This window comes from Agelaius tricolor, unplaced genomic scaffold (assembly GCF_023055355.1).
Source record: "Agelaius tricolor isolate 1412-34295 unplaced genomic scaffold, bAgeTri1.0.p SCAF_7, whole genome shotgun sequence".
NCBI lineage: Eukaryota > Metazoa > Chordata > Aves > Passeriformes > Icteridae > Agelaius > Agelaius tricolor.
This window is the reverse complement of record NW_027269267.1, coordinates 34761473-34773869: the sequence shown is the minus strand read 5'-3', so window position 1 is coordinate 34773869 and position 12397 is coordinate 34761473. Positions and strand designations below refer to the sequence as shown.

Sequence of the window (12397 nt, the reverse complement as noted above, 5' to 3'; positions counted from 1 at the left end):
GTACCTGTATTGCCCATTTTCAGGTTTTGTAGTCTCTTCATTATCATTCATGGCAACAATAACAGGATAATTTCTTGTGTGGTATAACAGCAAGTGTAGTCATACTTACATATTCCTGTTGACTAGAGAGAACACAGTATTATTCCTTGCCTGCAAGAACTGCTACAGGAGAAATGACCAGGGATACCCCCATGTTCCAGGAAAGTTTGTTGAAATCTGGAAGGGAGTTAAACCCCTGTCTTATGATTTAATAAGAAGTCACTCAGACAAGCTACCAGAAAAAAAAGTGTATTTTGTGTAGGACAGGACTTGTGAATATAGGTGGCGAGTTACTCAACATTGAAAAAACAGACGTGGTTCATGAAATCTGAAAGTAGTTAGAACTTAGGTGTTTCAGAGTTGAATGAAGGTGGGAGCTGTTGGGAGTTTTGGACTTTGACATAGCTTTTGTCTGAGTCCCTTTGTGGTTCTATTACTACATGACCAGCTCAGCTTGTATGAATAGGCTGTAGACTGAGCAAGGGACTGAAATGAGACTTTCTGAAATGCTCTACTGATGGATTTTTATGGCATGTATTTCTTTCTTTGAGGTGAATGGAAAGTACACTTGGTCTGGGTTTCAACTGGTAGCCATAACTGGTAATGTAGTAGCTTGTGGGTGCTCAATGGGCTGTGAAATGAATTCTTAATGGGTGGATGTCAGACATCATGATAAATTCTAATTCTTTTGGAAGTGAAGGGTTATGTGAATATGAATACAAACTACTCTGTATGATCTATGATTCCTCTAGTAAAACTGAAGCATGCTGATGGGTACTTGAATTCCATCTTATGTATAGAGCATCTGCTGTAAAGATAAATGGATTCACTGTTTAGCAGCACTGCATAGCCTTTTCACTGGCATGAATTCATCCTGAAAATAGACTTAAAAAGCTGTTTAAAGAAGACCCACATGTTCTTTCACCAGTCCATAATAGACTTGAGAAAATGAATTGGTCTTCTCTCCAGTGTGTCTGTTGATTGTGTGGATTCTGCTATGAACTGGAAATGCAAGTTTCCAGTTCTTGTCACAATGCAATGGTGACAAGATCTGAAAGCAGTAAGTGAAAACCAAGATTGAAGAACATAATAAGAGAGTAAGAATGGCATGAAAAAGTACAACTCATGACTTTAGGGGGAAGGGTGTACAAATAGTGCATTTACAAAAAGGAAATTGAAAATATGTCTATGCTGCTTTGAGCTACAGTGCTGTATTAGCTTTAAAATACAAATAGGGTCTTTAATTAGTAATAGTTCCCAAGAGAAAGGAAATCCAAGCTGGTATGTCAGAAATGCATTAATATACTCATGGTAGTTCATCAAGATAACATTTAGTGTGTTAGAAGGGATGCTGCCATTTTGAGTTTATGGACAAGAGATGAGGCTCTCACAAATGCTGTAAGGGTGATGTAGTGTCTGCTTAGCTCTCTGGAGCCTTACCTAAAGACTCACCAAATTATCTGTATGAGGTTAAGCATTAGCTATGTGCATTGAAGAAGCTCCAGGTATTTAAAGGAAAATGAGAGGAAGGCTACTTGAAAAACTATTCTAAGCTAGTTTTTTGGGTCTAATTATCCATGTTATTTATGTCTACTGTAGATCCTTCAGTCATTGCCTTGTGTGCTTGCACTGGAAAAGAGTTTACTTGATGTTGTCTGTTTTAATGACTTGGGTGCTTCTAGTTTTTCATTATGGGAATGACCTGGCCCATTGCAGTGATGTGTGTGATTGCCATTTTGGATGACCTTGACAGATGAGTCCACAGGCCAAATTCTTTTACTCTGTGACTTACAGTAAAGTCACCAACAACAGTTGTTCATAATTCTGTCCAATGTTTCATCAACAACACCCTTCTTGGCTGTACCAGTCATAGCAAAATGTCAAATGTTTTGAAGTCATGCTCAGGAGCTGATGCAACCTGCCAAAGGAATCTCTGTCCTCATGGAGCTAGGAAAAACGTGTTTGCTTAGTGATGGGATGCTGCAAGAGAGTTGTTAGTATTCTCTTGATTTTGTGCTGACAGGATATCTCACTCCTTCATGACTTGTATTGCAAAAGTAATGAGTATGATAGGCAGCTACCCTGATGATGATGGTCACTGAACCAAAGACAGAAATAGCTGTAAAGATGTGCAGTTGAACTGGGTGCCCATCCCAACAGTGTTTGTCTTTTCTGTAAATAGTGGGACTGGGTTTTAAGTAACCAAAGTAGGTAGGGCTATCTTACAAAAATAAATTTTTATTAACATGTTTAGAAGTAGCACTAGCTACAATAGATAAATTTTATGCTTAGAACTTGGGGTAACCTTTGAGATGTAGTTAAAGCCCCTTATTACATTCCTTGTCATCTGTATAGCTACTCACTGAGAAACAGGTAGCCTGATACTCTTAATATGAATTAATTAATTGTAACCAATATAACCAATATAAAAGGAGGGCAGTCCAGTTGGTCTGTTATGACTCTGGTTTTGTCATACTGTTTGAAAACACAAAGAAATTGAACAGAAGCAAAGTTCCTTCAGCATGCTCACTAAATACTTAAGGTGAGAAATAAAACAGGTATCACAAGGTATTTAACAATTCAGGCTTTTCAGTGATAGCTTCTAATTTATTTCTTATCTAGTGATATGCATTCAATGATTCAAGCAGGCATTTTCACTAATGTTTGTATAGGAATTGTATACACAATCTTAAAATAATGCTCTTTGAATAAAAGTACTACAAGACTTTACAGTTATATTAACCTAGAGCTCTTTTAGATTTCTTTTGGTTGAATATTTGACTTCTTTTAAATTTTCAGATTACTGAAATCCTTGTGGAATTTACAGTGCTGAATAGAGGTGGTGGGAATAAACAAAGTGCATATAAGCTTTCCATGAAACAGCTTTTTCTTGTTTTTCACACTTAGTTTCTGTGGAGCACCATGGCAAATGTCTTGAGTATGCTGATAGAGCAATATCAATCTGGAGATATTTACCATTAATAGATAAAAGTAGTAACTAGACTAGAAGAGCATAAAGGAATTTTCATCTCAAGGAATTTTAAACTTTGCTGTTATGAGGAGGAAGCAGCAGAGAGGACTTGTTATAAACTGGGAATGTGGCAAAAATGGAACAACCTGCCGAGAACCAAATAAAGCTTACCTGAAGAGGGAGAATACAAAAAACAAAATATACTGTTTTGTGCTATTAATTTTAAAAATTACCAAAGATCTGAAAGATTTTTATAGGTGAGTATTGTCATGGTGATAGGGAAGAGAATGTTAACAAAACTTAAAAGGAGATAGGTGACTTCTGAGACTTTTGGATGCTCCTGTATTAATGCAAATTTACAGATAGCCGGAAATGGTATTAAATGGGATTGAATTGCATTTAGTTTTGTGGAGGTGGGAGGATGTGTGAAGTGGTGGGAAAAACAGCATGACAAAATGGCTGCTAAGACCCCCATAGAGCATTACAGTTGCTTATGTGGTACTGAATAAAATAGATCATAATGGATGCTTTCAGGTTCTTGAAAATAGTGGCTAATACTCTTTGATTGCATCTGTTATTTTGGCGAAAGCAGAGAAGAAAGTTGTATACTGTTCAAAATGCTAAGTTTTCTTGGTTTTTTTAACTTCAGTGTTCAGCTTTCAAAACACTGATTCTTTACACTTGAATAGGTAAAGTGGGGAAGGACCAGTAAAATTCAGATTTTTTTTAAATTAAAACATCTGGTGGAATTATTTTTGATATGAGAAAACAAGCAAAGAAGTCTGAACAAGAGTAATCATATGTACTTTTCCCCCTGAACTGATTGGAATAGAGGGTTAAGATGAAAGAGCCTCCTCAACCATAAATGTAACACTGATGGTGCAAACATTGTCAAGGAAAGCTAGAGAACTATTGTAGTGCCTAACATAATCAGCTAAAAGTATGATAAATGAAGAACAAGCTTTCACTAATTGGATCTGAACAAAAGAAGGTATAGCATAAAGCAGTGAATGAGATATAATTTTACTTGGCATTTTTTAACACAGCAGGGATTCTATAGCCATATGAAGCAATGAACTATAAATGACTGAAAAAATCCCATGGGAAAGTAATGTAAACTACTAAAACTTAACAGAGTAGTGAGGAGTGAGTTATACTTCTTTCATATAAGGTTTTTCCTATCAGTCACTTAAGACTTCAGGTGTTGTATTAAACTGCCTGTTTTAAATCTTGTTCTGCCACATAATATAAAATGAAAAATAATGCAAATGCCTTTATTGATGTAAAAGTAATTGCACAGAATTGAGCTGTTCTCCAGAAAGTGTAGTAATTTGGGTGACAGAAAATGGAAAAAATAAATTAACTAGAAATGGAAGTTCTATATTCCTTTTCTAACATTTTTTTAAGCTAGGAGTCTGAGACTGTATTTCAGAAGGACGTTGGGGAAAAATCTGGTTTAGGGAAACTGCAAAGTTGATAAAGGTTATAAGTTTCTATATCATGTCTTTATTGAGCTGAATGAATTTGAGTAAGATGAGGTTTTTTTCTGCAACAATATAAACTGAGAATTTTGCTGAAGACTTCTCTATAGCTTAATGGGATGCTGTCAGTTTATTTTGTACTTAAGAAATCCAGCTGGCAAAAATAAGTATTGGAGGGCAATTTGGCATTTAAGTTTTAATGTAAAAAATTTAGTTAGTTTGAAAAGTGAAAGTTTATCTAAAACTGAGGAGTTTTATTTACTTGTAACTAACTTAGGGGTTTTAACATTTGTCCAAACTCTCATTTACTTTTTTTTTTTTGCTGTTTTGTCTTTTAAAATGTGCAAAGCTTTCTTCCATCATCTGCTACAAAACTAGAAATTCAGTAATTTTGATAGTTCATTGTCTCCCAATGGCATTTCAGGGATTTATACTCAGAAAACTTGGAGACATCTGTTTTGAGTGCCTATACAAAAATGAAACTAATATTTTAATGCCTTTTTGAAGTACATTATTCTTGGGCTGTTGTCCAGAGTGTATAGAGTGGACTCTGCCTCCCTGTACTGTCTGGAGAAATTAACTCTTCTAAGTGGTAGTGTTTGCAAAATGTGCAGAACAGGAGTGGGCCAGACCGGTTGCTGTTCTACTCTTCCTTCAGTGTATTTGCCTTTTGTTTCAAAAGCAAGACAGCATGTTGTTCATTTCTTCATGAGGGGGGATGGAGATGATGTTACTATCCTGTCCCCATGCTTTATTGAGTGAACTCCTGGACAGTTTTGTAAAGCATGAGAAATGCAGGTGGTGATATTCCCATGAAGGGAAAGACCTCTGTGGAAGGGAGTGTGCTTTTGGTCAGAATTGTAGCTTACTTGCCAGTAATTTGCCTTTTTAAAAAAGTTTCATTGCTGTGAAACTGAGTGGGTTGCTGGAGGAAGTAATTAACTTTTCATTGGCTATAGTGAAAAATGCAAGCTTAATCTGCTCATCAGAGCTCTAGAATCCTAAAGTTTCAGCCTTTTAGTGTATTTTAATTAGTGATAGGATGATGTGAAATGCATATATGACCTCTGAAATGAGTCAGACTCCTATTGCATGGTTTGATGGTTAAGCTGAATGTCAATTTTGTTGGATTCTTGTTGGACCTCTACCCACTAAGAAGCAGTGGAAGGATGTACAATAGGATGCTTTAAGCATCACACTGCAGCCCAGTTGGGGACACTGCCTTGCAGGTGGAAAGTATGTGTTGTAAAGAAGGAATTGATACCAATCTTTTTACTTTTGTGGGGATAATTATTTAATTACCAAGCTGATTTATTTGCAGAATCAATGCATGGATTAAAAATAATTTGTCACAAAGCTCATTCAGGGAAAGTGGCTGTTATTGGAAGTACTGGACTACCATTGGGAGAGGAAAATGTGGGAGCCCAGTCAGCAAAGTTAATTGCAGCCTAAAGGTGCAGGTCCTCAGTGCTGTGGAGAGTCAAGTGGTGGTTCTGTGACTACATCAGTAGGTAGTGGATCTGTGGAGTGAAATGGTTCATGCTGAGGACATGGTGTTATTCCTTTCTGCCTTTCAGTATCTCTGTGTGCTTGGCTCTAGTCTGGTGCTGAGGGTTTGGTGTCTGCTTGTGGTGGTTTGCTGTGCCCAGCAGGTATCTGGTTCATGTGCTTTGAGACAGCTGTGTGTTAGAGACAAATGTGTTTTGAGTGGGGGTGACTGTGAGATTTACTTTAAAAAAACCCCAGTCCTGATTTGAACTTAAATACTGATGTGTACTGAAGTCATTCTAATTGCTTGCTTGGGACTGCCCTCCTGGTGCTCTAGCACTTCTCTGATCTTGTGCTTGGTTGTTTCTGTGCTCTGAACACACCAGACACCTTGATCAAGTTAGTTAAAACTTTTTTCTATGACCTTTTTATATTAAAATATTTCATTGAAATGTGTGACAGATGCTGTAGCCATTTATAGAAACCAGCTGAGTTGCGGTAGGTCAGTAAAGTGACTTTTATTGCTTTGGCTGTCTGCAGGGCTCTGATGCTCTGCCCAGAGCTATGGGGTTTGGAGAGATGTACAGGCATCTCTGTGATCAGGTCTTAAGCTTTAGGCTGAGTAGAGCTGAAGTTATTAGGCTTCACCTGTTCTAGATTTGTCTCTCTTGGGCAGCAGTGGCAGAGAGCAGGCAGTTCCTTCCTCTGAAGCCACAGGTATGTGCTGAGGGCACTGCCATCAGCAGTTCTGGATCAATGTCTCCTGCTGCTATAATTCTGGCTCAAACTTTCTGTCCTTATTACATTGGGTTTCCCCAAGAAACCAAGTTGATGTACATCTATTATAGCCTGTTTGCTTTGTGCTCATCTCTAGACTTTTCCAGAGATGATGGAAAGTGCTGTATGTAGTAATTTTAATGCAACTGAACATTGTCAATGTGATAAAAAAAAGATAGTTTTACCATCTTCCTCTGTAAGAGAGGAGCTGCAGCAGCATGGTTTCCTGCTGCCTCGCTTCCCTGGATACAGAACATAAGGTCCCTTGGATTCCTCTTATGAGGCTTTGAGTGTCCTGTCTTTGTCCTGACTTCATCCTTCACCCATGTCCTCAGGAGCAGCTGCTTCGTTGTGCAGATTCATTGCTCCTGTGGTTCATATTGTCCCAGCTGTGGTATTTGTTATCGGTTGTGGTTATTCAAGGATGATCTGTTTTCAGGCACTATTAAGGAACAATACTATTTGGTAATACTATCTGTGGTTTCTTATCTGTGTGGGTGTATATACTGGTGAACAGGCCCTAGGCTGGATTTCTTTTTAGCACTTGGATGGGCTCTAGACAGAGAGGGACCTAAGGCAGATTTTCTATGAATAACGTTCACAAGTACTTAGAAAATTACTTCTACAATTGATGTAAGACTGCTGTCTACTAAGTGTAGTCCTCTTCCTTCCTATCTTTTGTGTACCTACTAGAGTGCAGCCTTTTGTTAAATGGATCCAGGCTGCTTATCTGTATGAGAACAGTGGGGGAAAGAAAAGAAAGAAATGTGGATCAGCACGCTGATGTGGCTCTTTGCATAGGTTAATGAATGCTAGAGCTGATGGCATCAGGACACGTGGCTGGGGACAAGGAGAATGAATACCTGATTAACCTTTTGAGAGGCAGTGTAGATTTAGTGTCTTGAGTTAATGCCATCACACATCCTAATAGTGGAGGATGTGAGGAAAAGAGAGCAGGGGAGAAAATATGTATCAGAGATGCAGGTTTATACAATGTGAAGAGCTGGATTGGTGAGCAGAGCCATCTTAACAGATGCTTCTTCCTAGTAAGAAGCATTGTATTTAAAACCAGAAACTTTCCTTGGTTCTTAGCTGTATCACTCAAGGCAGGTGTGGAGTCTGGGATTCCACAGATGAGGTCCTGGTACCATTTTTCTAGGGAGGGGTGTTAAACAAGAAACTGAATTACTTATGAGGTGTCTGAAAGATTGAAAAACTCAAGATGGGAGACAGGAAATGAAGACACAATTTGTTAGGTATAAGGAGTAGGTGCATATGTCCTTTGTGGGTGTTGTGGTTTTGGGTTCTATTCTTTTACCTTTTCACAAAAAGCATCTGTCACTTGGTTGCTTTCATCAAGGAAACACTATATAAAGGATAAGTATGAAATACTGTTTTACTTATTACTGCTGAATAGTCTGTAGGCAGCAACTAACATCCTTTGATAGCTGTTTGAAACTAACCAACCTCCCCAAACCCTTCATGTATCTTGTTTATTACACAGGAAGAATGGTAATCAGTGTTTGACTAGTTGGTGCAAACTAATAGGTGTACTGAGTGGTGACTTGGATTTATAGAAATGCATGTATTCTGTTTAGATCCTGCATTCTGCCTCTGTCTTGCTGTGCTAATTGGGCAGTGCCTCAAGTTTTATTCCTGGATTTTAATTGGATATATAACATCGCATGAATTCTCACAGTCCCTTTGTAGCTGGTGTTTAATGTTGGCTCACCTGTTGACCTGTAATGTTACTAGCCTTGTAAAACAGCTGCTGACAGTTCTGAAAGTGAAATTGTTTTTAATGTGGTTTTAGCTGTTGACAAATTTGTGACAGCACATCCCTTGTCTGCTTTTTGTGGCAAAGGAGCATCCCTGTCGAGGAAGTGTATCTCCTAGGTTGATCTCTTGTAATTTTGCTTGGGTGGGGGCCTGCATCAAACTGGTATTTTATGCATTTAGCAAAAGCCAGGGGAGCTTAGTGCTTGTTTGTATAAGTCAATTTCTTTCTTAAAACTTATAAAAAATAGATATTTGTCTGTTCTTGGATGGTATCAACACTATATTTCTAAAGGATGCTTTGAAAGTAACATTAGTCAAATATTGGTGTTTAGTATCTTATGATACTTCCAGCAAAAGTTTCCCCTGCCCTCATTAATTCCTTATTGTGCCATGTTTTAAGAGTAGATGAGAAGCATTGAGTAACTGAACATGTGTTAATCATAAATCTCTCCAGCAGCCATAAGTTGATACTAAAAAGTTTGTGGAAGGAGTAGGGCTGTGGTCTTTCATGACTTGGGCTGTAGCAATTGCCTGGTGCTTCTTTCTGAGAGTGAGAGTAAGGAGCTAGGGGCCCTTATAAATGTGAGCTGTGCTCTGGTTCAGGCACTGAGATGTAGGGGAAGGAGCTGCAGGGAGATGAGCTGACTTGCAGGATCAGGAAGGACAAACAGACTGACAGGCTCTTTGCAGAGAAGCTGCAGAGCCAACAGATTTGTGTGAGACAAATTTGCTTGAGTAAGTGGAGGATAGAGAACTTCAGGGGAGGCTGTGATTCCTGTCATAGGCCAGGTGGTGTTGGATGCTGTAGACCTGATCATGAATAAGAAGCAGATAAAGTCAGCTCTGGAAAACTGGAGGAAATGTCATCATTTCAAGTCACTAGTACATATGTGGGACAGTGAAAACAACTGAGGAGTCTTTGTGAATGTGGGGAGAATGATTTCTTGACACAAGTGATTGAGTTAACTAGAGGAGGTGCTGTGCTGGACCCCTTACAAAGAGGGAAGAGGTAATCAGGGATGTGAAGCCTGGGACTACTGTGAAATAGTGAGGTTTAAGTTTCCAGGAGGAGTAAGACAAACAGCAGAATTGCAACCTTGGACTTTGGAAGTGCAATTATTTTTTTCCCAAGGAAAAAAAGGATTTGCTTGCCAGGGTGTCATGAAAGGCTGTTTTGAAGTCAAAGTGGCTCAGGAGAGTTTTTTATACTCAATGTAGTTTTCTCCAAACAGAGGAACTTGGGCAGAGTTCAAATGTATAGAACAGATAAAGGATGAAGGCAGGGAGATGCAGGGGCTTAATTAAGGAAACCAAAGCTCTGGTGGTGTTGACTGTATACTGAAGGATGTGAAGGGGTGGGAGGAAGTTTTTGTGTAGAAGCTGAATTTGTGAGGTAGTCAACTTAGGTAAACTACTGTGTGATTGAAAAAACGGATCAGCTCTGAGAGGTCCTGTCTCTTGCACATCCTGCTGTAATTGTTGTTCAGTTTTGTTCACTGTTTTTTTAAGAAGCTCACATGGTGGGAGAAGAACTTGCAAAGCAGAACAGACTAAACTTTTTTCTATTATGTTGACAAATGGGCAAATACATGATTAATCAATAGTCCTTGGTTATGCAATGTGAAAGAAAGATGCTATCTATTTGACCATTTATTGCATCATACTTGATGAGAAAAGGAAGCTTTTTCACAGGTAATTTAAAAGCTTGTTATGGAAGTATGACCTATGGTACTTATTTGGTTATTTATTTTTTTTACTTGGAGGATGTTTTGCTTTTCACTCGTAGCTTGTCAATTGCTTGTCACTCGTAGCAGAACTATCAGGTTTAGCTTTGGGGAAACCTTTTTCAGTGACGATTTTCATTGGCATAATAAAACTATCAAAATACTGATGTGATTCTGAGAAGGTCTAAAAAGCTAATAATGAAAGCACATATAAACCTCCACTTGTATGTTAATTTTATTAAAAGTCGAGTGTCAAATTTCAGGAATAATGTCCAGGGAAGTTTAATTATAGCTCATGTTTATGACAAACTTTCATTTATAATTTTGTTGATCTTGTAGTTAATGTTTTCCAATTTTGTATAAGGTGCTTTAGCTGTTTAAAAGCTCTTCAGTTCAACTTTTGGGGGATGGTTTCTTTCCAACATGCACAGCTATCGTGCTTAACTAGAACTGGAGATGCTGCTGGTTTAAGGATTGGAACTGTCAGTCCCCTAGAAACGCCTGAACTCAAGAAAAATTGATTTGCTGACCAGATTCAAATTTTTTTCCCTTAAAGGCCTTGTCTGAATATAACAAAGGTAGTTGTATTGACTGACCAATGTTTGTGCTCTGTGGAGGTGAGAAACCCTACTTGAAATATGTTGAGGACTAACACAGGAAAAAAAAAAAATTAAAAAAAGCCTGGGCAGAGAGCAGGCAGCAAAAATAAAGAAGCTGTGATTACAAGTTTTAGGTACTGTGCCACTTGTGTAGCATTAGGGCTTTGGCAGGTGTGCAGTGTGCTGCAGTGAAGGCTTGGTGCTGGAAGCCTGCCCGGCTTGCCTGCCTGCTGGCACTCCAGGTCACTCACTTGTGCTGTGAGAAAGGATCCCCAGTGCCTTTGGGTGTGGATGACTTAGTACTGCTTGCTTGTGTGCATTTAGCAGCTTCAAACCCTGGGCATGGGGGAGGGAAGGGACTGTGGTTGGGGGGCTGCCTTTGAGCTCTACTGCCTGATAAAATCAGAGCCTGGGTTTTGCAAACCTTTCCTTTTGTAAAAGAGTCAAATGTAGAATGGTCGAGCTCGGGCAGCCTCACTGCCTGCCACAGTGAATGGCTGTGGGCATTTGAAAACCCATTGCTGTTCTTTTGTTTTTCTCTTATGCTTTCAGCCAGATTCTGCTTTGCTTGCTCTTAAATTTTAGGTAGACTAAACTTAACTATTTGTGTTTGCTTGTGTTGTTTACCTTGTTAAGCATAGCAAAATTTTGGAGAACTGTGGAAACCACTGTTACATCTCTTGTACTTTGAGAAGCCATTTTTTGTGTTAGCAGTAATACTTGATAAATTCAGGAATTGGTGATTCTCTATGAAGTAATTAAATAATGAATTCAAAGCTTTATTTTTGCAAGACTAGTGCTAGTAAGGATTTTGCTATTGGATTTTGTAATTTTCATGTTCTTCTATTTTTTTAGATGATAGCTTTTATTTGATAAGGGTATGTAGAGGGTCTCTAGGTACTTTAAATAGATTACTGTTCTCTGTACATACAAAATTATGACTAATGTAGGAGAGATTTTAGATGTATGATTGATAGGGTTTTTTGATAATAACCTGAATTTGAATAGCAAATGTAATTTTTGTTTTTCTTGTGATAGTTAAAGTGTAATTTGTATTTGATTTCTATTTGTTAAATATTTTGAGGAGTTGTTAATATCATTCTTGGATATGGATCCAACTGAGCCTGAAGTTTTGTCATGTGCTTCTTGTTTAGTATCTATGGAGCTCAAAATTAGCAGATAAACTTAGACTGTGAACTCTGCAGTGCTGACACTTGTTGACAGCAGTTTCCCATTTACTCTTTTCTTCCTTTAGAGGAAGTACTGTAGCCTGGCTGCAAATTAACTTCAAGAACTTAAGAGAAAGGTGTAGGGTTTTTTAATGTCTTAATGTGTCTAACTCAGTATTAATCTGATAATAAAGTTTGCTTCTGTGCCAGTTTTTTTTTTGTGCAGAGAATTTTCCAGTTTAACTAACAAAACCTATAATGGGTGTTTTCTGTCAATTAGTTCTGAAAGCTAATTTTTTTAATTAGAGTGCTGAGATTCAAGAAGTGACACTGCTGTGTTAAGATTTCTTTTTTTTGGTAAAGCTCTAAC

General features: G+C 38.2%; 1 protein-coding gene across 1 annotated transcript in view; it reads left to right on the top strand.

Annotated features, from left to right (window-relative positions):
- Positions 1 to 12397, top strand: part of PCCA (propionyl-CoA carboxylase subunit alpha) — a 272561-nt gene that overhangs the window by 11859 nt on the left and 248305 nt on the right. The window lies entirely within an intron of this gene.